The 27,039-nt window shown below is 41.9% G+C and overlaps 1 protein-coding gene across 3 annotated transcripts in view; it reads right to left on the bottom strand.

The window, feature by feature from the left end:
- Positions 1–24,750, bottom strand: part of ARVCF (ARVCF delta catenin family member) — a 743,011-nt gene extending 718,261 nt beyond the window's left edge. For all 3 annotated transcript variants that reach the window (XM_029572000.1, XM_029572001.1, XM_029572002.1), the window contains exon 1: positions 24,419–24,750. The gene's annotated coding sequence lies outside the window, so the exon portion shown is untranslated. The remainder of the gene's footprint in view (positions 1–24,418) is intronic.
- Between the last annotated feature and the right edge of the window lie 2,289 nt (positions 24,751–27,039).

Here is a 27,039-nt window from a genome sequence, read left to right as displayed (position 1 = left end):
GTGAAAGGATCTATACTCTTGTCTGCACCATAAAGTAAATCCTTTCCATTTTGAAGAATAGTTCTTACGTGTGGAAGATTTACGTGAAGCTATAAGCACTTAAGATACATTGGTTGAAAGATTGAGTGGTTGTAAAATCAAGCTTTCAACATCCATGCTGTCAGGGATAGAGACTGAAGGTTGGGATGGCGCAACTGACCCTGATCCTGAGTTATGAGAGTGGGAGCTAGACCCAGGCGAATGGGATCCCTGATTGAGAGGTGCAGAAGTGTGGGAAACCATACTTGTCGAGGCCAATACAGGGCTATGAGTATCATGGACCCCCTTGTCCTGTTGTAGCTTCACTAGAGTTTTGGTTATGAGTGATATTGGAGGAAACGCGTATAGAAGGCCTGAGTCCCAAGGGCGAGCAAAGGTGTCCTTGGCTGGCTGGTTTTTCTGTTTGTGTAGAGAACAGAAATCGGTCCTCTTTGTGATTCAGATGTGACGCAAAGAGGTCTATTGTTTGTTGTCCCCAACGTTGAAATATCCTGGTCGCTATTAAGGGATCCAGGGACCATTCGTGTGGTTGGAACTGATGACTGAGTCAATCTGCCACTACGTTGTGAATGCCTGACAGATATGTTGCCCGGAGAAATATGGAGTGTGTCAGGGCCCAGTCCCAAATCCGTGCGGCTTCTTGACAAAGGAGATACGAGCCCGTATCTCCTGTTTGTTGATGTACCACATGGCTACTGTATTGTCCATTTGGATGAGAACAGTTTTGTGTGAAAGGCAGTCCTTGAACGCATGTAGTGCATAACGTATAGCTCGAAGTTCCAGGAAATTGATTTGAAATGTTGCTTCGAGTTTTGGCCAAGTACCCTGGGTTTGGAGATTGTGTATGTGAGCTCCCCAACCCAAGGTGGATGCATCTGTAGTTAAAGTTATCTGTGGGACTGGTTGTTGGAAGGGTAGACCCTTGCGCAAATTGTCCTTGTTTGCTCACCAAAGTAGGGATGAATATAGCTGGTGGGTTACTTGAATTGGAGAATACAGTGGTTGAATGGCTTGGATCCATTGTGATCTTAATGTCCATTGGGTTACTCTCATGGCAAGCCTTGCCATAGGAGTGACATGAACTGTGGAGGCCATGTGGCCTAGTAAGGTTAGAAACTGAGCTGTTGCTTGTTTGAGTGAATCGAGTTTGCCAGTAGGGAAAGTATTTTTGCTCGATCCTCAGGTAGAAAAGCTTTTGAGAGGATGGTGTTCAATTCTGCTCTGATGAATTGAAGCAGGTGAGATGGAGTAAGATGGGACTTTTGATAATTGATGAGAAAGCCCATGGAGTGAAGTATAGTAATTGTTCGACTGAGGGAAGCCAGAGCTCCTTGTTGAGATTGACTTCTGATGAGCCAGTCGTCTAAATAGGGAAAGACATGGACACTTTCCTTGTGCAAGTGTGCTGCTATTACTGCCAGACATTTGGTGAATACTCTGGGAGCAGAGGTAAGTCCAAATGGTAGTACTCTGTACTGGAAATGTCGATGACCCACCATGAAGCGTAGATATTTGCGATGAGGAGGGAACATTGGAATGTGAGCGTAAGCGTCTTGAAGATCCAGAGAACAAAGCCAATCTCCTGTTTGAAGAAGTGGAAGCATGGTGCCTAGAGAGACCATCCTGAACTTATTTCTTTAGAAATTTGTTGAGATTTCTGAGGTCTAGGATGGGACGTAGGCCTCCGGATTTCTTTGGAATGAGGAAATAACTGGAATAGAATCTTCTGCCCTGCTGAGTCCGGGGCAGTGGCTCTACAGTCCTGGCTTTCCAGAAGGGTGGATAATTCTACTTTCAATTGGATTATGTGATTTTCGCTGAGAGAAAGAGGTCTTGGAGGAGAATCTGTTGGGATTGAGAGGAAATTGAGTTGGTAATCTAGAGATATTATTGCAAGTACCCATTGGTCAGTTGTTATTTGCACCCAATGGGTGTAAAAGGAGGATACCCGATCTCCTACCGGAAGCTCTGGATGAGGATTGGAGAGATGGATGTGTTCCCTGGAAATGGCCTCAAAAGCCAGCAGCCGGACCAGTCTGTGGTGGAGGTTGAGGCCTGGATGGTCTAGGCTGAGCCCTTTGTTGCGGCCTAGAAGACCTGCTCCTAGATGTAGGGGGTTAATACCGTCTCTGTCTATAGAAAGGTCTTCTAGAATCCTTCCTTTGAGGCCTACGAATTGGCTGCGTAGGTGGATCCTGCTGATCGATGAAAGCTGTCTCAGGGTCTCTGTATGCTCTTAATTGAGCAACTGCATCCTGTACTTTAGATCCGAAAAGATTATCACCAAGACATGGGAGATCACTAACTTGTCCTGGACTTCAGGCCTGAGGTCCGAGGCTTTAAGCCATGCCCAACGTCTGGCACTTATACCTGAGGCAGCCACTCTGGAAGCTGTCTCGAAACCTTCATAGGCCACACGGACCTCGTGTTTGCCTGCTTCTAGCTCTTTATGAATGATCATTTGGGCTGCTTCCTGATGCTGTGATGGAAGTGATGGAATAAAGTCCTACATTTGCTTCCACAAATTTCTTTGGTACTGGGTCATGTATAATTGATATGAAGACCTTGCGAGACATGAAGATTGGGCTTCCAAATGGCAGATGAAATTTAACGTGAACAAGTGAAAAGTGATGCATATAGGGAAAAATAACTTAATTACACAATGTTAGGAGCTACCACCCAGGAAAGAGATTTAGGCGTCATAATGGATAATACACTGAAATCGTCAGCTCGGTGTGCTGTGCCGATCAAAAAGGCAAACAGGAATTAAGAAGGGAATGGCAAATAAAATGATGGATGTCATAATGCCTCTGTATCGCTCCATGATGAGACCGCATCTTGAATAATGTGTGCAATTCTGGTTGTCACATATCAAAAAAGATATAGTTGCACTGGAGAAAATGCAGAGAAGGCCGACCAAAATAAGTGACATGAAACAACTACCTTATGAAGTAAGGCTAAGGAAGTTAGGGCTGTTCAGTTTGGAGAAGAGATGATTGAGGTGGGATATGATAGAGGTCTACAAAATCATGAAAGGACTTGAAAAAGTTAATGTAAATCAGTTATTTACTCTCTCAGATAACAGAAGAACTAGGGGGTACTCCATGAAATTAGCAAGTAGCTCATTTAAAACAAATCTAAGAGAATTATTTTTCACTCAGCGCATAGTTAAGCTCTGGAATTAATTTGCCAGAGGATGTGGCAAATGAACCCACATAACTGAGTTTAAAAAAGGTTTGGATAATTCTTAGAGGAAAAATCCGTAAATTGTCATTAATTAATAAGCAATAGTAGCTTGAGATTTACTGAACGTTTGGGTACTTGCTAGGTACTTGTGATTTGGATTGGCCACAGTTGGAAACAGGATGCTGGGCTTGATGGACCCTTGGTCTGACCCAGTATGGCAATTCTTACGTTATGAAAAATGCATGGACTTGACTTTGAGTAGGATATTCTACTTTTCAATATGTCAAGCAGAATCTGACATAAGCTATCATTGTGCCACAGGCTGAGCCCAGCCTCACTAGTATTGCTCTACCCTACTCCACTTATGTTTTGTTGTGTAACAGTGCAGACAGTGAGTTATTAAATTATGGCTGCAGGGGAGGCCATTATGATTTTAATCAATAACATACCTAGACAGGACACCTATCCTGGGAATGTTGTGTATTGGTTCAAGCACTCCTGCCTTTTTCTATGTTCTGCTACATTCCTGATCTGTTAAAATAAAAAATTCAGACATAGCTGAAGATCCTCATTAAACACTGAGAAATTACATCATGCTGAGACATGAATTATGCAGTGAATTCTGCTGAGATGAAGGAAGCATAGAATTGTGTTCACTGGTGAATACTGATACCCATAAAGATATGTGACAGCTAGTTTCAAATGAGGATATCTGTCAGTAGCAAATCTTGAAATCTCCAGGGAAAACGGCTTCTCCCATCAATCACAGCGCACGCACTAAATCTTGCAGAATCCTTGCAATAGCTGCTTGTGGAGAAACTCTTGCTTTTTACTGGGTTCTAGAAACAATTTGATCTTTGATCTTGTACTCTGTGCTTCTGTGGTTTCTCTGCAGGAAATTTTACAAAGGATGCAGTAGTATTTTGCAGTGGTGAGCTCCAGGATTTTTGCTTGTTTCAAATGCCTATTCTGGAACCATAGCATTTAATAACTTCCCAGTGTGAAAAATCTTTTGATGGACACTCTATTACATCTTGTTTGACCAAGACTGACCAGAATCTTCAAGGATTCTTAAGTTATCTTTTGGCAAGTAAGAAAATTTCATGCCAATTTTATATCCTTGGCCAGCAAATCTCACTCCTTTGGCCAAATATTTTGGACTTTATTCTACCTTATGGCTCATTCCAAGCAGTTAGTTTAGTCCCTTGATATTTCCCTTTTGGGGGGGGGGGGGCGAGAGCGAGAGCCTGTGTGTGGGGGTGTGTGAGAAAGCAAACAAGAGCACCTGTGCGAGAGAGAAAGAGGGATCCTGTATGGGGAGGTGTGTGTGAGAGAGGGACAGAGGGAGACATGTGAGAGGCAGGACAGAGGTGGGGGGGGGGGGTCAAACTCCAAGTGGATATAGAGTGAAAGGGAGAGATAGTGGCAGGTGGAGGAGATGGGGCCTGAGAGGGCAAAGTGAAAGATGACTGGCCAGGGCAGTAAGGAGAGAGGGTGGAAGAGACTTACAGTGAACTTCTAGGGACATTCTCCTCAAAATATAAAAACAAAAACAAAAAACTTTACATCTTTAAGTAAAAATGTAATACAGAAAATTACTTCAAGACTGTCATGTTTGTGTTATTTTGACCAATATAAAATATGCAGAATTTTGCAACATGTAATTTTTTTGTGAAGAATTCCCCCAGGAGTAACACATTTGTAATGCTTGTGCACAGAAAAATAATTCAACATGTTCTTAGATGCATTTGCATTCACATATAACAAGGTCTTGCTTGAAAAATGGTGCAGAGTTGACAGCATCATTAATTCTTCTACCAATGATGTGAGCCAATTTCACACATGAAGCTGGTTACATGGTACAACATTTATTTTATTTATTCATTTATGAACTTTTATATACCAGCATTCATAAGACACATCACGTCGGTTTACAATAAACTGAAGAGAACGGAAAATTACAATGAACGGGTAGGGGGAGAGAGAAATGCTAAGGGAGAAAAATAGGAACGAAAATAAGAAGAAAGGCGGAGAGAAAACCATGTTAAGCAACTAAAAAACATCATAAACTGAGTACATCAAAAACTATGTACATATTATAACTGTAGTTTGACATCATGTCAAATTCTTAGTATTGCATTAGTGTGTATTCCATAGGACCCCTCTTTCCAGTTGATAGTTGGGCTGAATTAGACGTGCTGTCTGGGAGGCGTCGCGATCCCGGGTAGGCGGAGTTTCTCTTAGCTGATCACAGAGTTTTCAACTCTGTGCGTCTGCGCGGTCGTGTTCCCGCGCGGTTCCCTCACCTTTTCAGTTTATTTTTTTCCGCGAGCAGTTCACACGCGGAGTTTTTTCTCTTAGCGTATTTTTTGCCTGACTGGATTTTTTCTTCGTCGCTTTTTCGCAAATTCTCATCCCAGATGGCTCCGAAGCCATCTGGTTTCAAATATTGTCAATGTGGCAAAATGATGTCCATCACGAAAGGACATAATTATTGCTACATTTGTTTGGGCCCGGACCACAATCAAAAATCGTGCCGGGACTCCGGCAGGATGTCTCCGCAGGCTCAGCGACACCAGGCCGCGAAGATGGAAAGGCTCTGCATGGGCACTTCAGCCCCACCATCCTCCATCCATTCTTCGCCGGGACCAGCAAAGTCGGGTAAGGCCCATCCGAAGCGGGCGTCCTCACTGGGACCAGCAGGACTCGAGAAACCCGAACATTACAGGCCAGGGTCTCACACACCCTCAAGGCCTTGTTCGAGAGCCAGGGATCTGGCAGAGGAACTGCGGCGCAAAGTACTGGCGGGTATGTTTTCGGAGCCTGTGCCGACAGCGTCATCGAAAAGACAACACGACGCTTCAAAACGAGATGAAGCACCGCCGATGCATGGATAAGGCGCATCTATGGCGCATTGCCGCGACAACACATCCTCGACGCGTCATACGGCGCACAGTTCACCTATGGCGCAAGGCCTATCTCACGACAAACCTACAGAGCATAGATTAATCCTCGACGCTCCTAGAGCACATGGCGCTAAAACAATGCACCTCCAATCAGCAGAGTGAAGTGTATCGGGCAAACATCGCCATAAGTTACATCATATCGCTTCTGCAAAACAACTAATAAGATCTAGAAGCTCATCAAGAATGTCTTTAACTTCTGATGTAGACATTGAAGGCTTCTCGACATCTGAATCTTTATCATCAGGCCATTCTCCTAGTGGTAGTTCTTTGGCCAGTCTCTCATCGGTTTCTAGAGAGAAGAGACGTTCTCCTTCTTTGCAAATGCCATTAACAAAACGTATTTGTCCTTCACCGATTATATCTCCTCAAGGTCAACACAAGGGAAAAGCACCTGAGGACATTTTGCTTGCGGCAATTCCAACAAAAACCCCAAAGCAAAAATTACACATTCCTCCACAAGGTACTTTGGCGGCATCTACTATGACGAAAATCTCAGATATTCTCAGCTTTTTCCAAGAATTGGAAAACACGAAAGAATTACCACCATAGCATTCTCCAGAGGGTTCCCCTATCTCGCCTCCAGGTGTAACACCTTTGGAACCGGTCAAAGAACATACACCGACTCAACCTACCAGTCCAGGTTCTCCGGAATCAGTTCATTCTTTGAATTCTTCAACGGGAATGCCATCTGACCCTCAGAAAGGCCTACCTGAACCGTATTCTCCTCTGGAGGACTTGACCTATGCAAAATTTGAGAAAATAGGCAGTCTTCTTCAGGTAGAAAACAGGAATAATACCTGACTCCAGAGCCGAAATGCTCGGAATATTAAAAATATTTGAATCTCCTCCTGAGCCCACTGCTCTTCTTCCTCATTCTGTATTAGAAAATCTACTCTTTAAAATCTAGAAAATCCCTCTCTCATCACCGGCTACTTCAAGGAAAATTGACATCAAATACAAGATGCGTAATTCATCTATTTACAAATCTGCCCAACTTCCCCACCAATCCATCGTGGTAGAATCAGCCTTGTCCAAGGCAAAACGTAATAAGTTACATTCAAATACCCCACCGGGCAGAGAGAATAAATGCCTAGATGGATTTTGGAAAAAAGATTTATCACTCATCCATGCTCACCAACAGGATACAGCATCATCAGTTTTACACTACGCAGTACCTTTTTGAATCACTCCAAAAACTGCATCCACCGTGTCTTTCGGAGGACAACATACCCCACCAATCTTTCTTAGATATGGAAGAAGGACTCGGGCATTTACTGCGCTCCATTTACGAATCTTTTGAATCTTCAGCAAGAGCGTCTGCTTCGGCTATAACGGCCAGACGTATGGCTTGGCTCAGAGCCAGCACAATTCGAACTTATGTACATGAGAAGTTAGCCGACATCATATGTATGGGTGACAATCTCTTTGGAGATTAATTTGGAGAGTCTCCCATTTGAAGGAACAAAGCACAGCTGTACTATCTCTCACCACTCATGCAGAGACTCAAAAATCGCAACATCGATTTTATCCTTACCGTCACCGGTATTACTCCAAACCATAAAATAGGCCTTAATCGCAATACAGGCCTCAACCGTATGTCCCTCCAAGAAATACAGCTCCGCCGAGTACTAGGGGTCGTGCCAGACAACAAAGACAAGTAAAGCAAACGCCAGCCCCTCAACAAAAACCTGCCTCCTCTTTTTGAAATTAATAAGCCACCACCACTACCGGTATTCATAGGAGGACGTCTTCAATTTTTTCTCCACAATTGGGAATCCATCACTTCAGATCAGTGGGTACTCATTATCAAAAACGGTTACTCTAAATTTTCAATCCATTCCTTCTCTTCCTCATATTCCTCCGAAGAGTATGATACAATCCCACTCCACATCCCTCACAGCGGAATTGCACAACCTTCAGGTTCAACCATCTATACAGATCATCCCTCTTCATCATCATCACCAAGGTTTTTATTCCCAATATTTCCTCATTCCAAAGAAGTTGGGGGGCCTACGACCCATTCTAGATCTCAGACTACTCAAACACATACAGAGAGAGAAATTCAAAATGACTTCTCTCAAAAATATCCTACCACTGATTCAGCACAACGATTGGCTATGTTCCATCGACCTGAAGGATGCATATTCCCATATACCAATCCACCCATCTTCTTGGCGTTACCTATGTTTCCAAGTTCGAAATATATTACCAATACAAGGTTCTCCCATTTGGCCTATCTTCAGCCCCAAGAGCATTCACCAAATGTCTAGCAGTGGTGGTGGCTCACCTCAGGAAACTTTCGATCCAAATATTTCCTTATCTGGACTGGTTAATAGTAGCATCGGATCAGTTTACACGGAGATCATACATTACGCACGATCGAATGCCTTCAGAGGTTGGGATTTCTTATCAATTTCGAGAAGTCTCACCTACATCCGACTCAAATACTTCAATTCATAGGCGCTCTCATAAATATGGTGGAACAGAGAGCATACCCTTCCTCAAGACAGGATGCAGAACATACAATCATTGGCACACAGCCTACTTCACAGAAACTGGACATCTGCACGCCAGGTTCTACAACTTCTGGGTCATATGGCAGCAGCGATCTATGTGGTTCCTCACACCAGACTTCACATGCGCCGCCTACAATGGGGTTTAAAGACTCAGTGGTCTCAGTTCATACAGCCATTCAGCACCAGAATTCAAATTACAAACGCAATGAAAGAGGACATTCGATGGTGGCTCCTTCCCAAGAACCTTGCCTCGGGAGCTCCATTCCGTTTACCACCTCACCAGATAACTCTGACCACGGATGCCTCCAACAAGGGTTGGGGAGCACATCTGGGCGAACTGAAAACTCAAGGTCTGTGGACCCCTCAGGAATCTACATACCAGATCAATCTCCTGGAACTAAGAGCCATTTGGATGGCACTTCAAACGTTCTCGGATCAGATAAAGGGATTAAGGCTCATGGTATATACAGACAACCAGGTAGCCATGTTTTACATAAACAAGGAAGGAGGGTCCAGTTCCTGGACTCTTTGCCAGGAAGCAACACGAATTCTACATTGGACAGTCAAAGCCCAAGTATCAATTCAAGCAACTTATCCTCCAGTTCTGGACAATGTAACAGAAAATAGTCTCAGTCAGATTTTTCATCCACACAAATGGACCTTAAATCCAGAGGTGGCTCAAAACATCTTCAAGCAGTGGGGGTTTCCCAGATTAGACCTCTTTGCCACGGAAGCAAACAGACAGGTCCAGATCTTTTGCTCAATTTACCCCAGCAATCAAAGGATTGCTCCAAATGCCTCTCATTCCATGGGCGCCAGACTTTATGTACGCCTATCCACCCATTCCACTCATATCTCGAACAATTCAGAAATGCATCCAGGAAGTGTCAGACATGATTTTAATAGCCCCGGCGTGGCCAAGACAGCCCTGGTACACGTATCTCGTGAAACTTTCCATTCATCCACTGATAATGCTACAAAACCTTCCACATCTTCTGACACAGGAAGGAGGCTCATTATTTCACCCCATGAATCAATCATTTCATCTCACAGTGTGGAGATTGAAAGGCAAATACTAACTCCCTTAGGTTTATCTTTTCAACTAGAGGATATTCTTATCGCGTCACGTAAACCTTCAACAAGACGTAACTACGAAGGAAAGTGGCAGCGCTACTTGGACTGGTGTACTCCAAAGAATATAAACCCTTTCTCATCCACTGCCACTCAATTACTACAATATCTACACACACTCTATGACGCAGGATTAGCCACCACTTCGGTACGAGTTCATATCAGTGCTATAGCAGCTTTTCATGAACCCTTTAATAACTTTCCAATGTCTAACATCCGTTGATTTTTAGATTCATGAAGGGAATGATCAGACTTCGCCCACCGGTGACTAAACCCCCAATTCCATGGGATTTAAATGTAGTGCTGGAACAACTAATGCTTCCACCTGTCAAACCATTAGACTCTAGTCACATCAAGATATATGACATAGAAAACAGTTTCTCATTGCCATTACTTCTGCAAGGAGGATCAGCAAACTACAAGCCTTGGTTCACTACTCCCCTTATCTTGAATTCTACCATGACAAGGTGACACTTCATCCTCACCCTTCCTTTCTGCCTAAGATGGTAACATTTTTTCACCTTAACCAAACCATAACTACCTACTTTTATGCCAAAACCACATAACGAGCGTGAAAAACTTTTACACACATTGGACTGCAAGAGAGCGTTGGCTTACTATAAGAAAAGGACTCAGTCAACTTCGAGACCTTCTCAACTGTTCCTTTCTTTTAACCAGAATGATCCTGGACAACCAGTCTCAAAAAGGACCATAGCCAATTGGTTATCACAATGCATTCTTTTTTGCTACAATAAACGTTCCATTAAACTACTCAAAGCCTCAGGCGCACTAAATCCGCGCCACCGCAGCATCAGTTGCCCACTTGAACAAAGTTCCCTTAATTGATATTTGCAAAGCGGCAACATGGTCGTCCATTCATACCTTCACATCGCATTATTGCCTCCAACAGCAAACGACCTCTGATGCAGCACTAGGCACAGCAGTCTTATCACTAAAAAGTACCCGAGACTGTCTACCACGTCAAGGGTTGATGTCCAAACCTACAAGCACACAACCCGGGAGCTTGGGACTCCCAGACAGCATGGCTAATTCAGCCCTATCATCGACGGGAAAAAGCAAGTTTGCTTACCGTAAACTGTGTTTCCGTAGATAGCAGGATGAATTAGCACACTACTTATTTGCACAGAGCAGCAAAAAAGCTAGCGCCTGCCCTGAGTCAAATATAGATTGCTACCACTTTGGTGTAATTCCCATTGAAATTCCTACAGAGAAAAGCATCCAAGTCCAATGTTAAAATAAGGATGCCATAAAATTAAGTCCTTAACTTCCAGTACACTTCTCCCCCCACGAACACAGGTAACTTCTTTATTACTCCCATTTTATCCCCACCCTGTTAACTCACACGTGGTATTTCTCTTCACATTGCAACATTGCTATAGCCCTCATACTTCCTAGCTACACCCACCCCCTGCGTACTTTATACACTCCTTTAGACCTTGACCTCTCTACTGTACCTACTTCAGTATGTCAAACATCCCCACACTCAGCTATAACAGACATAGACCTGCTACATGCCATACCACGCGCCACCACTCATACAACCATGATATCCCCACCACTCAATCAAATCATTGGCATCACAGCACTCTCACTCATTCTTTTCAATGCCCAGTCGCTAAACAAAAAAACATCCATCCTCAATGACATTCTCGCAGATGAAACACCTAACATCTGCACTATAACTGAAACCTGGTTGAAAGATACTGACAATGTTCTTCTTAACCAGCTCCCCAACAATATTTATGATATTGTTTCCATCCCCAGACCTAAAAAGAAAGGTGGTGGCATTCTACTAGCTACCAACAAGCATCTTAAGCTTACACTCCAATCCATACCCCCTACAGCTAAACTAGAAATTGGTTTGTTTAAAGCTCCCTCTGTACAAATATGCCTCATCTATGCTCCCCCTGGAACCCTTAACAACAATCCCTCTTCCCTAATAGAATACATAGCTAAAAATAACTCCATTGACACCCCAGCTATAATCTTAGGTGACTAATCTTCACGTTGATACAACCCCCCTCACACCTAGCTGCTCCTCTTTTCTAGAAGCCATGAAATCCCTAGGATTCAATCAGATTATAAATACTCCCACGCATAAAGCTGGCCACTCGCTTGACCTCATTTTTATTAACCAACATATTGTAACTGATTCTCTATCATGCACACCCATCCCCTGGTCAGACCATTATAAGAACTACAAATACTTTGAAAAGACCTCCTCCCCCCCCCCCCCCCCTGTCAGTTCTACCACTATACAATTCCGAAAATTTTGCAATAAAGATGAGCTAACTACCGCACTCTCCCACTCCCTTAACAACCTCGACCTATCTAACGCTGACTCTGTTCTCTCATCATGGAATGAGTACACCTTATCAGTCGCTGAGAACATCCGCCCAATTATCACCAAACAACTATCCTCTCAAAAAAAATACTAACACACCTTGGTACAAGTCTAAACTAAAATAACTAAAACAAGCCCTAAGAAAAGCTGAAAGAAACTGGCACAAAGACCCCTCACCAACCCTCCTTGCGAGCTATAAAAGTTCACTACACAGCTATGACAACGAAATGAACAATGCCAAAAAGAATTTCTATGCTATTAAGATCTACTAGTTCCAATTCAATCCCAAAGCCTTATTTGAATATGTCACCTTACTTACCAATCTCACTCCAAATATCATTCCAGAAGAAGAGGCCAAAACTAAATGCGAACAACTAGCAACATTCTATGATAAAGTCAAACTTATGACACGTTTTCCCTCCATCCCTTACACACCCCAATGTATTCTCCCTGTTCACTCAAGCAGCCTCCCCGCAAACCTCACTATATTTGAACATACTACGGCAAAGGAAATTGAATCCTTACTCAAAAAAGCTAGACCTTCATCCCACCCCTCTGATACCATCCCCACAAAATTCCTTCTCACCATCCCTGATCTAATAGCCCTTCCCATTTCGAACATTATCAATGCATCCATTGATTCTGGTATTGTACCAAATCCTCTAAAACAAGCTATCCTTAAACCTACCCTAAAAAAAACTTAAGCTTGACCAGACTGATCTCGCCAATTACCGCCCCATCTCCAATCTACCATTTGTTGCTAAAATCCTAGAAAAAACTATCAACCGCCAACTCAATGACTACTTAGACGAACACCAAATCCTCTCTCCATCCCAATATGGCTTTCGTAAGTTACATAGCACAGAAACCCTCCTATCTCTTTCTGATTACCTTATCAAAAGCATAGATAAAGGGCAATCCCACCTGCTAGCAATATTAGATATTTCAGCTGCGTTTGATTCAGTTAGTCATCAAATACTACTCCAGCGACTTTGCGAGATTGGAATAACTGGCCTTGCCTACAATTGGTTTAGCTCGTACCTTTGCAACCGGAATTATAAAGTCAAAATTGGCAACCACGAATCAAAGGAAATTCCTCTTATGCAGGGAGTCCCCCAAGGCTCCTCACTTTCATCCACTCTAGTTAATATTTACCTTTTACCTCTCTGCCATCTCCTCGCTAACCTTAAGATTCCACACTATCTGTACGCCGATGATGTACAAATCCTCATTCCTATAACTGACTCTATACCGAAAGCTCTTGAAATCTGGGATGCCACTCTCACCTCTATTAACAACCTTCTAAGTAGTATCCAACTTGCCCTTAATACCACAAAAACGGAACTCATGGTTATATCGCCTCCCACACCCTTGCACACCACGCCTACAACACTTGCAACTTCGCCACACACCCAACTCTCCCACCAAGTCCGGGATCTAGGAGTCATACTAGATGACCAAATGACACTCAAAAAATTTATTAACGCAAAACTCAAAGAATGCTATTTCAAGATCCACACACTCAAAAAACTTAAACCTCTTCTCCACTTCCGCACGGTCTTACAAGCAATGGTCTTTTCTAAAATTGACTATTGTAATGCACTTCTATTAGGCCTTCCCAAAAACTCTATCCACCCTCTACAAATCCTGCAAAATACTGCAGCTCATATCCTCACCAACACGACTTCAAAGGATCACATTACCCCTATTCTAAAGGGATTACACTGGCTCCCCATTCAATCTCGCATACAGTACAAGACACTATCACTCATCCACAAAGCCCTCCACAATCCTGAAATGAATTGGCTCTCACGCTTTTCAATTTCATACATCTAACAGACCAACTAGAAATCCATACTTAGCTACTTTGCAGACTCCTTCTCCCAAACTGTTTAACTATGCATCTACTAAAGCCCGTGCCCTCTCCTTAGCTGGCCGCACGTTATGGAATTCCATGCCTACTGAACTACGTCTTGAATTTTCCCCGAGGATATTCAAACAAACTCAAGACATGGCTATTCACCCAAGCCTACACATGATTCAGACATGCTCTGCTACACCCTTCTTCTCCCCCCCCCCCCCCCCCCATAATAAATATTTTCCTATAATATGTCACTTTCTCTCGCTCGTCTTTGCTACCCGTGTACCCCACATAAGAACTTGCCATGCTGGGTCAGACCAAGGGTCCATCAAGCCCAGCATCCTGTTTCCAACAGAGGCCAAAACCAGGCCACAAGAACCTGGCAATTACCCAAACACTAAGAAGAACCCATGCTACTGATGCAATTAATAGCAGTGGCTATTCCCTAAGTATAATTGATTAATAGCCATTAATGGACTTCTCCTCCAAGAACTTATCCAAACCTTTTTTGAACCCAGCTACACTAACTGCACTAACCACCTCCTCTGGCAACAAATTCCAGAGCTTTGTGCGTTGAGTGAAAAAGAATTTTCTCCGATTAGTCTTAAATGTGTTACTTGCTAACTTCATGGAATGCCCCCTAGTCCTATTATTCGAAAGTGTAAATAACCGAGTCACATCTACTCGTTCAAGACCTCTCATGATCTTAAAGACCTCTATCATATCCCCCTCAGGCGTCTCTTCTCCAAGCTGAACAGCCCTAACCTCTTCAGCCTTTCCTCATAGGGGAGCTGTTCCAACCCCTTTATCATTTTGGTTGCCCTTCTCTGTACATTCTCCATCGCAACTATATCTTTTTTGAGATGCGGCGACCAGAATTGTACACAGTATTCAAGGTGCGGTCTCACCATGGAGTGATACAGAGGCATTATGACATTTTCTGTTCTATTAACCATTCCCTTCCTAATAATTCCTAACATTCTATTTGCTTTTTTGACTGCTGCAGCACACTGAGCCGACGATTTTAAAGTATTATCCACTATGACGCCTAGATCTTTTTCCTGGGTAGTAGGTCCTAATATGGAACCTAACATTGTTTAACTACAGCAAGGGTTATTTTTCCCTCTATGCAACACCTTGCACTTGTCATTTCATCTGCCATTTGGATGCCCAATCTTCCAGTCTTGCAAGGTCCTCCTGTAATGTATCACAATCCGCTTGTGATTTAACTACTCTGAATAATTTTGTATCATCCGCAAATTTGATAACCTCACTCGTCTTATTCCTTTCCAGATCATTTATATATATATTGAAAAGCACCGATCCAAGTACAGATCCCTGAGGCACTCCACTGTTTACCCTTTTCCACTGAGAAAATTGACCATTTAATCCTACTCTCTGTTTCCTGTCTTTTAACCAGTTTGTAATCCACGAAAGGACATCGCCTCCTATCCCATGACTTTTTAGTTTTCCTAGAAGCCTCTCATAAGGGACTTTGTCAAACGTAGCCCATTATGTAATTGTTACGCTTCCCTAGGTATGTCTTTCTCTCCATCCTTAATGTAATCGCTACGCCTCTCTTATCATGTCCTTCTCTCCGTCCATATGCATTCTCTAAGTTTCAACGCCTTGCTTAGCCTTCTCTTTCAAATTATATTTTTTCCCTCCCAGCCTCCCCATTTTTTCCGTTAATTTAAGTTCTATATGTTAACTTATAAAACATATTTATAAGGTATCTCTCTGTTTTTTTTTTTTATTATTAGATGCCCTGTATTAGACTTCGACTATTTTTATTGTTCCATGTATAACGCTCCGGTGTATGTTTTTGTTCTCTGTACACCGACGCGGTATATAAAAACCAATAAATAAATAAATAAGTCCGTAGCTATAGTGACTTCTAAGCTCACAATTCCTAATAGTTTTGCAAAGGAACAAACTCAGCATTAAAATGCAGCATTTGGGACAGCAATAAATATTTTCTCCTTCAAAACTAATCATGAACATGTCTTATTTAGTAAGCAAATGTTTAAAGGACTTTATGCATGCAGAGTCCTACCTGATGAATCAGTCCTGTTTATAGTCTTCTCATGGCCACAAAACAAGACAATACTTTAGGGAACATGAGTTCCACTGGCACTGCCACCACCAGCATTATCTCCCCAAAGGGAAACCTGGCACACAGAACTCACAGGGTATATGGATTAAAGTCAGATATTCAGCCCTCTCTCTTGCTGGTGATTATGTGCACTTGCAAAAGGTGGGATGAGTGGTAGGTTATTCGTCACAGAATACACAACATATTTATAAGTATAGAAAATTTACTTATAAGTCTGAGAATAAGCAATAAAAGCTTACAAGATTAAATTTTGCATTAAGAATATATATACAAAGATACTTCCCCTCAGTTTCCAGTGAGAATCTTATATATCTTGGAAAAGCAGAAACACAGCGCTGGGAAATCAGGAACAGTTCATCAGGTACTTTAATATACAACAAGCTTTTCTTCTGATCTGTTCTCTCTCTGATCATAGATTCTGTCTGAAGTTAGTCTTTTTATGTTAATTCTTCTGACCTATGTCCCAGTATCTTCTCTGGGCTATTCCCATGTGTCCTTGTCATCTGCTTAGGCCTCAACTGTAACCATATCAGCAACAGTGGAATGTGGCTAAATTTCTACTGTTCTGTTTTCCTGAACAGCTGCACAGTTAGCCTCCTGAGTAACCGTTTGTTAATATATCTGATCTTGTTACAAGTGAGCTAAGAAATATTACATTTATCAGAACTTATAAACCTTATGTTAAGCAATTACACTAGCAATATTAGTGATTATCTTTGCTCCACTAATTTCTATCACTTACAAAATTCTTCACGTAAACTAAAACTCCTTAAATAAATTTTTCCATGGCACTTCTACATTCTCAACCATATGGGTGAAAACTAACGTGTTGCTGCACTGGACTGGATGGGCCAAAATTATGACAAATTGTTCAATTTTTTTTCTGTCTTTGTCCCTGTCAACACCATTTCCTAGATAAAGACTAAACAAATAAGGAATTGTTAAAAGAAAAATCTTTTGGGCTATGTCCTTAAGAGTTTCTTCTATAGTCAATGTTGAACAAATTTTAAGAGCCATCAAGATTAAAGCCTTTATGGCTGGCCTGGTGGCTCTGTTTGAATTTATTAAAAAACTGTCTGCATTTTCACAAATCTTTTCAAGAAGGAGTCCAAAAAATATACAAAAAAAAATCATAAATGAGTACAAAATATCATGAGACAATATGAATATTAGCACATGCTGTGCACTACCACAGAGAAGGTACCTGATTTGACCAGGTCTGGGGCTGCTTCGGAGAAAGGAAATCATGATCATTCAGGATCCATGATTGCAGGATTTCTGAAGAATCCCTGGTGAATGGCCTCCAGACCAGAGCCATCACTAAATTAAAGAGACGTTGGGAGGAGGGGAAAAAACCCAAGTAGTTTTGAATTAAGGCTCATGTCAAAGTCCATTCCCCGCTCCAGTTGAGCTGGAAGCACAAGGAGCAGGAGGAAACGTCAATGTCAAAAAAAGAAAAAAAACCCAAAAACAGAACAATAGATCAGTAGACTGACTTATGCAAGAAAGCTATTGCATTTGATAAAAATAGTAAAACAAAAAACATTATTTCTTTCTTATGAAGCTCTCAACATAAAATACTGGCCAAAGAGGAAGCCTATCCTCCTCCTGATATGACCAAGATAAATGGTCAGTTTATGTTAGTAACTAGGGGAGAAGAACCATTACAGCATCTGAACACAGTAATCAGTTAAGCAATGAGAAGTAGCTCGGACAATTGGGGACCAATTAAGTAGTATCTCCTTTCAATACATGAAATTACACAAAAAAAAATTAAAAAAGATAACAAGGACATTTGAAAAATGTGTTCTTTTCAAAGTAGACATGCCAAATATGTACCCTATGACCTGTACAAAGAAGTCTAAAAGGGAAGATGCGTGTGCCTAGCATGGGCTTTTATTTTAGAATGATGGCTAACTAAATAAGACTTTGCTACTGTGATTTTGTACAGATGGGTCAAACTATGAGCAAGCTCCTTTTTCTTATAAAGATGCCTCTAGAGTTTAAAAAAAAAAAAAAAAAAAAAAAAGTCTCATTCAGAGGGTAGAATCTTACTGAAATCCTACAAGCGCAATGGGGAACAAGGACAACACCTTGAGCTCTTAAAATAGAATGAGATGTAATTCTGCTGCTAGCAATCGTTCAAATTTAAGACACAGTGGTCACAGATTCTATAACACATTTGACTCAAACCAACTAAAAGCCTCAAGTTAGAACAGATAATAACTTATCGACAATTTGTCAACAGTGATATGCACCTCCAGGCAATTATCTAGACTTGGCACAAGAAAAGTGAATCTTTCCAGCACATTATGTATGGGAAAAATCCTTGGGATGAAAATACCACCTCTGTCAAGTCAATCTAAGTAAAGCTGATTTATGTACTATTATAATGGCACAAACCCTCAGTCATTTTTTTCAGTACTGGGTTTAATTTAAACAAGCATTAAACATCTGCAATAACAGTTTCTTCCTACTTTGGATCGGTGAATTGCAGAGTACAGCATTATTTACAGAATTAAAATATATTTCTATTTTTAAAATCATAGCAACACAAACACAGAAACATGTTAGCCGAAAGATCATATGGTCAAATATATTTACAGAAAAAAAAAAACCCATCAGATCATAGTAACTTACAGGCCGATATAGAAAGAAACGCGGGAGAGCGGACGAGCGGCCAGTGTCCTGTGCGCGCGATACAGTAAATAAAATTATACTAATTAGGGCCCGCGGTAAAAGTAGGCACTAGGGACACTAGCGCATCCCTAATGCCTCCTTTTTGACAGGAGCAGCAGCTGTCAGCGGGTTTGACAGCCGACGCTCAATTTTGCCGGCGTCTGTTCTCAGACCCGCTGACAGCCACGGGTTTGGAAACTGGACGCCGGCAAAATTCAGCGTCCGGTTTTCAACCCGCGAGCCGATTTTACATTTTTTTATTTTTAATGATTTTTTACTTTTGGGACCTCAGACTTAATATCGCCATGATATTAAGTCGGAGGCTGTACAGAAAAGCAGTTTTTACTGCTTTTCTGTACACTTTCCCAGTGCCGAGAGAAATTAACGCCTACCTTTGGGTAGGCGCTAATTTCTGAAAGTAAACCGTGCGGCTTGGCTGCACATTTTACTTTCTGAATCACGCGGGAATAACTAATAGGGCCATCAACATGCATTTGCATGTTGCGGGCGCTATTAGTTTCGGGGGGGGTTGGACGCGCGTTTTTGATGCACTATTACCCCTTACTGAATAAGGGGTAAAGCTAGCGGCCTGATAGTAAGTGTCAGCAGATAAAGACTACAATGGTCCATCCAGCCTGCCTAGCAAGGTGTTTGTTTAGGGTGGTAACTGCTGCTCTATGCAGGTTACCCTGAGGCAGCCCATCCAAGCCACAGAAGTAGGTGATAACCAGACCTCCCCCTTCCAGCTTTATTTATTCCTTCTTGTGGTGCACAAAGGGCCTGTTCCAACCATAGCAGCACAGGAGCAGACAGCTCCTGCCCCATCACCATCAAGAGTGAACATGATCAAAATTAGTTGAAGTACTGTAAGCAGCCAGATACCTAAACCATGTTTACTGTAAGATATGCCCAGATAGATCCCTTGAATGCATTACTCCATACAGGTTATCCTCATGCAGAGGTGTTCCACCAAAAATCAGAGGTTACCCCAGGTCTTCGTTTCCATCTTCTAGTCACTAGGAAACATCTATATTTATCCCACTCCCCTTTGAATTGTTTCTGTTCTTCTTTTTTATGAGGGCATTCCAAGCATCCATCACCCTTTCCATGAAAAAATATTTCCTGACCTTGCTCCTGAGTTTAGCTCCTTGGAGCTTCACACCATGAACCTCTAGTTCAACAGCTTCATTTCTATTGTACAAAGTTTGATTCTTGTGCATGAATTCCCTTCAGATATTTAAAAATATTTGCATCATATGCCCCCTGTTTCTCCACTCCTCTAGATTATACATATTTAGGTCCTTCACTCTCAGTCTCATCTAGCTTTTGATGCAGGCCCTGCACCATTTTGGTTGCCTTCTCTAGACTGATTCATACATACCTCTCTCTACCCTTTGAGATATGACCTCTCCAAGGACCTGCGTTGAGTGGCATGAGAGTGAGCCCTCTAACTTGTGGCAAAGTTGATACAGCCTTGCAGGGGAACCTATGAGGCCTACGCCAACAGCTGGTGAATGTGCCCTGAAGAGGGACAGACTGGAGCTTCACCTATACTAGCTACCTCTTCCACAAGTTGAACCCTTGGATTCTAGCAGCCAGTAGAGCTTAGGTGAGTCCCTAGGATGTCAGAGAGAGCAAGAGTCCAGAGCATGCCGGGGTCAGGACAAGCAGCAAGCTGGCAGTACTGGGATAGAGGTGAGCAAATATGGTCAGGTCCAAAGCAAGATGTCAAAATCAGGAAGTCATGCTAAGGATAACGAAGTCACACAGGAGACACTGGACGAAGCAGGAGGAGGACAGGAAAAGAACAAGGAACACAGAGATGCAGGAACAAAAGAACACAGGAGCAACACACACTGTTGAATGCAGGAGACCTGTTGCTGAGGAATCTGCTGGTCCAAAGCAGAGGCTTTAAATAGTTGTGAGCCGGTGATATCAAGGGCGCTGGGGTCGCTTTCTCGCCACAGGCCATTTAAGTATCTGGCAGTCGAGTGCAAGTATGCTTAGGGAAAGCCCTGGAGTGAGCAGCATGGCAGCACCCCATGCTGCTCTCGACAGCAGTCAGCATCATATGGCAAGCAGGCTGCAAAAAGCTGTCAGTGGCTTTGGGGTGAATGAGGTGGCTTGTGGGGCTGTCCCACAAGCTACAAATCTTTCACTGTTGACCATTCTTCACCCAAGCTTTTGCCATCATGTTATCCACTTGTTTGGCCACCTTAAACCTTGGCTTTCCCAATTCACAGCCTAATGCTCTAACCACTAGGCTACTTTTCCTCAACTTTGCTGAAATGCCATTCTATGCTTCAGTCCAGTAAGTGACTATTCATTGCAAGTTTTAGATCATTAGAATGCTTGGACTTAAGACATGGGGATAGGGGGGTGGGTTGAGTGTTGGATTAAGTATGGGATCCCATATGCTTATCTAGCCAGGAGGAAGAGAATCAAGAAGAAAAAAAAAGCCAGACTGGATAAGAAACTATGCTTCCATTACTAAACAGCTGGGATAGATCCTTACAGTATAGGCAGCAATAACCAAGCAGACTGGATGGGGTAATTGATCTTTTCCTGGTATCACCTACTATGTTACTAAATAAAGAGATAGGATTTTATTTTGATTCCACTATATATGTAAGGAAAAATATGTAATGTATATAGCTGTGTTATAAGTATGTCTCCAAACAAAAGTATCATAAAACCGTTCAGTTTTGCTGCATGGTCTTCTTACCTACACTGGAAAATGACCACATTCAAACAATAAAGTACCTCCAATAGCACCTAGTAAATATCCAAGGAACCTAACCCTAATAAAACAAACAGGTTAATGCAGCTCTCTTGATAAAAGAAAGTAGCACCACTGGTAAATTAGCAACAGCATGCTTCACATCATGGAAGGCCATAGGTGTCCTGCCTTGTAGCTGAAATGTACCACTTCTTCATGCCTCCCCAGGCCCTCAGTTTTATTTGGAACATTAAGGAGTGAATTTTCAAAAAGCTGCATGCAGAAAAATTAGCATGTGTGTATAAATAGCATGTAAGCGCGTATATGCTATTTTCTAAAATTCATACATGTGTGCATAAATAAGGATTCACATGCAAATATGTGTGTATAAATAAAAGAGATGGGGCCAATATACACGCATATAAGTCGCCATTTTAAGAGAGACATACGCGTGTAGACTTGGCAACTTACTTGCGTAATTTTACACTTGCTAATTATTTGGCATATCAAACATGTTTACACAGTATTATAGGTTGGGTGAAGAACTAGGAAGGTCTCAATAACCTGGCGATGGACTGGGTGAACTGATGGAGAAATCGAAAAACAGGTTAATTTCCGTTATGTGACATGTTGGAAAATTTGCAGACTTACAAGCATAAAGAGAAACCTATGCAGGTAAGTCCTACCTGTTTTTCACATTTTAATTATCTGCACATATAGTTTTAAAATAGACTGGAAAAATACATATGATTTTGCTTCATATACCCTTTCAGTGGTTTAATGTCACTTAAGCAGATAAATTCTGACTTATCCAGCTCTAAGTGGTGGCTGCTATATACCACCACTTTAGCCAGATAAGCCTCACAAAGCATTACTTAGGCTGTGTAACAATTATATATTTGTGCGTATCTATAATATTGCAAATGTTGCAGGATAGACTTTTTTTTTTTTAAACACAACCCACACATATATGATAACACTTCAGTTATAAAATACTAGGATAAGTTGCATGCAGCCATATATGCATGTATATGGGGCTGTGTGCAGTTCTTTAAAGAGTTATTCTATATTGTATTTCACAGATAGGAAATCATTAACACTAAGAACAAACATGTCAAACTACAAGTCATTGCATCAACATTTGAAGACACTTCAGATGATTAACTCAAATTCATCAAGAAATTCACAATTAACAAATATACCATCTCAAACAATTAAACTGATGTGTCAAGTTATACATATTTATTAAGTGGAAATTAACTAAATGAGCAGAGTAACATTTTATTATTCAAGGGATAGAACAAAATATAACTTGTAAAGTAGGTGTTCTTTTCTCTCACCAAGCTGCTGTCATAATTATTTCAGTCCCTACAGCTCCTTTCCTTAAGATAATTCCAGACTAAGACTGATGAAAATGTATGCACAAGCCCGAGAAATAAATCTGAATTACAACATTCATGCTAAAGAAATTCTAGTGAAGGAAAAAAGGCATTTATTTATACTGACCACAAATCAATAGAATAAGAACATCTGGTATAATGCACAATTCATAATCAAGGGAAACTAATTAAACGCAGCAGTTTCACAAATCTAAAAACAGGGGGGAAAGGCAGCACGGAAACTACTACTACAATTATGGTATATACTCATCCTTTCAAACACACTCCTTTAAGGAAGGAAAATAAAAACATATTCCCTTAATGGGGAAGAGAAATACAAAGATACTGCAGAGATAGATGTTAATAAACATCTCTCCACAAATACTGACTTTGTTTTCTTTCCGAGATCCGAAACGTTTACAATTAACCAATTTACTTACACAAATAATAATAAAATGTCTCTTTTCCTCCCCAAGACAAGCTAAAAGTGCTGGCAGAAATCCAGCAAAGCAAAAAAAAGCCAAAATCAATTATTTCTTAACCTACTTTTGCGAGATAATTAACGTTCACAGTTTTTGGGGTTTCGACGTTTTTTGTTTGGTTTTTTTTTTACTGGCTTGCATAAAGTATAAACCTGATAATTTGTTTAATGCAGATTACAATATCTTGAAGGCACATCATCCCATATCTCAGCTCTGGCATTGTTTCTGTCATCCGAAACGTAACTCTTCTTCCCCGCAGGAGACGAACAGCACAGGCTGATGCAGGATGACATGATATGGTAAACTGTTATCACTGAAGCAGTCTTAAAATGAATCAGCGGAGTGACAAATGAGATTGCTAAAAATCAATGAAAGCACCGAGCACGGTCTGAACCAGGAGAATTCACTTGGCATAGGACAAATGCACCAGGACATGGTTCAACAACCTCTCAATCCACTAGAAGATGTAGATGAATGCTAAAGGAGCCGAGTAAAGTAACTAAGAGGCACCGATAATAAAGCAATCATTTAGTTTGAACTAAATAATTACTACTAAGATCTAAGTCCTTCAGTTACTGAGGAGCGCATCAGATTAAGGTTGAAAAGACAACAGAAATCCAAAGAAAAACAGATACCAAGAAAAAAAGAATGCAAAATCTACATCTCCGTCCGCCCTAAACAGTTACCCAGTTATTTCTCGGAACTGCCACATATGGTCTTATACAGGACCTCGAAAATCACAGCTCGTGTCTTCAACAAAAACAAAACAAAACCGTGCAACCTTAAAGATGAATAAAGCAGTCAGCTCCCTCCCCTCCGAGACAAGAAGCCATGTCACAGCATAAGATGTAGGGTGCAAGCTCGCGCCCCATCATCCCCCGCTTGGGTGCAGAGAAGGACCAGCAATAACTTGGCAGAAAGGCCAGAAAAGCCCCATCCCCCAGAGTCCAGGACCTCCAGCTTTGCCAGTTTTCCTCACCTGCTTCAGAGGGCAGGTTGGGGGCTCCGCTCCCCTGCCGAGTGGTGGTTCCCAAAGATCCAAGGCACCTCCAGTACGGCCCGTCCTTCACCCCTGCCGCAGCCAATCCTTGGCCGGGGAAACGTTCCTAGGAAACCCGAGCCATGCCCCTCGGGACACCCAAAACAGATAGTGGGCTGAGGGCCGAGTCCTCCGAGAGACCCACGGGTAGGAGGAAAAGCGCGTGGCACCAGCACCGAACGACAGCCTCTCTCTCTCCTTCGCCTGGGTAACGGCCGCACGCGCGCGCTTCTACAGCTGCAACTCCTCCCCCTCCCCTTTCACGCGCGCGCACGTCCCATCTCAGCTGCCACCCTCTACCCTTTCTCCCGGCAACCGTGATGGCACCACCCAATCCTCGCCCCTCCCGCGCCACGTGCGCCTGGCCGTCTTCCCATTGGTTGCAGGGAGAAGAGTGGCGGGGCGGCGGTTTCTTTGCAGCGCTTCAAGTTTCCGGTTCTGCGGTTTTCTTCTGAAAAGCAGAAATCTATGCACCGGGCGCGGGTTCTATTTTTCCATCGGGGCATGCCGGATAAAGGAAGTGTAAATCCCTGCTGTTGGCTTCACGACTCGGAGCTGTGTTGAATGCTAACTCGCTGGTTCATGTCAATAAGGTGGAGTTTTCCACCTACGCAAGATTCTAGCTGTGCCGGTTACTGTCTCGAGTCGAAAAGGGAGCTGTGTAGCCTAAAATAGCTAAACACGAACTCTTGAAAATGCTAGGAAAACGAAACAGCCGTACTGTGATTTTTGCACCATTGATGTATTTTAATTTGTTGTCTGAAAATAGCAAAGTAACGCAATGTCTTGCTATCAGCCGAATCACCTCAAGGGATAGGATAGATGGAACATATTAAAAGGAAAAGTATTGCCAAATCTCTGTATCCTGACGTTCTCAAACTAACGACTATATTCTGCAAATGTGGCGTTATTCCGAGGCCGTCTAATAAAATACAGCATTTTCCAAGAATACCTGTCTCATTACTTAAGGCAATAAAATGCAAAGCATTACAATACTGAAGTAAATGAATCTGAGTCAGCCACTAGAAGACCTGGGACAGGTAATGCTGAGCGACGATTCACAGCAGTTATAATCGATTCACAAAAAAACCCCAAAAACTAAATATATTCACATTTTTACTGTAGTCTTTCCAAGTAGAGTTTCTCAGACAAGGAGATATTCAAAGACAGAAGCCTTAATCATAGTAGAAGATGGACTTTTTATCTTTTAATTAAAAAAAAAAAAGATATTGCTATAATAAAAAAGAGGAATCCAGACCAAGACCAACCAACAATGAGCAATAAACCTAGAGGTTTATTAAAACGCGTTTCACTCATGTTTCAGCACTATAGTCTGGACAGCTCCTGTGACAGACAGACAGACAGCCACATCAAAATTAATTGCGCTTTTTAAATTCTTGTAAGGCTCTACAAAGGAATAGAGCCCAAGACAAGTTAATTGTTTAAAGAATCCAGCTAATATTACCTCTTTCAAGGGATCTTTCGGGAGCTCTGCTGATAGTAAAAGTAAAAGCTATTTAGTTTATTTATTTGCTATTTAGTTATTGAGTTCCAGAAGTGCATGTGCAGCCTGGCATGGCTCATTGCAGATGCTCCTCCTGCTGTTTAAAGGTAACATGCTGTATAAGTAACTATTGAAAGGCAACTAGAAAACATCAGGGCAGCAGTTGGAACAGATTAATTCAATGAGACATCCTGTTTGTTTTGTTCTTAGTTTGTATTTTTTTAGTTTAAAACATTTTTATTGATTTTTTGTCTAGAAACAGTAACCACTATTGCTTAATGGTGAGGGTTCCTGCACACCACCATGAACAAAACTCAAGAACATAAGAAATTGCCATACTGGGTCAGACCAAGGGTCCATCAAGCCCAGCATCCTCTTTCCAACAGTGGCCAATCCAGGCTACAAGTACCCAGCAAGTACCCAAAAACTAAGTATAGCCCATACTACTGATGCTAGGAATAGCAGTGGCTATTTTCTAAGTCAACTTGATTAATAACAGGTAATGGAATTCTCCTTCAAGAACTTATCCAAACCTTTTTTAAACCCAGCTACACTAACTGCACTAACCACATCCCTGGCAACAAATTCCAGAGTTTAATTGTGTGTTGAGTGAAAAAGAAGTTTCTCCAATTAGTTTTAAATGTGCTACATGCTAACTTCATGGAGTGCCCACTAGTCCTTAAGAACATAAGAAATTGCCATGCTGGGTCAGACCAAGGGTCCATCAAGCCCAGCATCCTGTTTCCAACAGAGGCCAAACCAGGCCACAAGAACCTGGCAATTATCCAAACACTAAGAAGATCCCATGCTACTGATGCAATTAATAGCAGTGGCTATTCCCTAAGTAAACTTGATTAATAGCCGTTAATGGACTTCTCCTCCAAGAACTTATCCAAACCTTTTTTGAACCCAGCTACACTAACTGCACTAACCACATCCTCTGGCAACAAATTCCAGAGCTTTATTGTGTGTTGAGTGAAAAAGAATTTTCTCCGATTAATCTTAAATGTGCTACTTGCTAACTTCATGGAATGCCCCTTAGTCCTTCTATTATTCG

The sequence above is a fragment of the Rhinatrema bivittatum genome, chromosome 11 (genome assembly GCF_901001135.1).
Source record: "Rhinatrema bivittatum chromosome 11, aRhiBiv1.1, whole genome shotgun sequence".
Lineage (NCBI taxonomy): Eukaryota > Metazoa > Chordata > Amphibia > Gymnophiona > Rhinatrematidae > Rhinatrema > Rhinatrema bivittatum.
The sequence above is the reverse complement of the archived record's forward strand: the minus strand, read 5'-3'. Positions and strand labels throughout refer to the sequence as shown.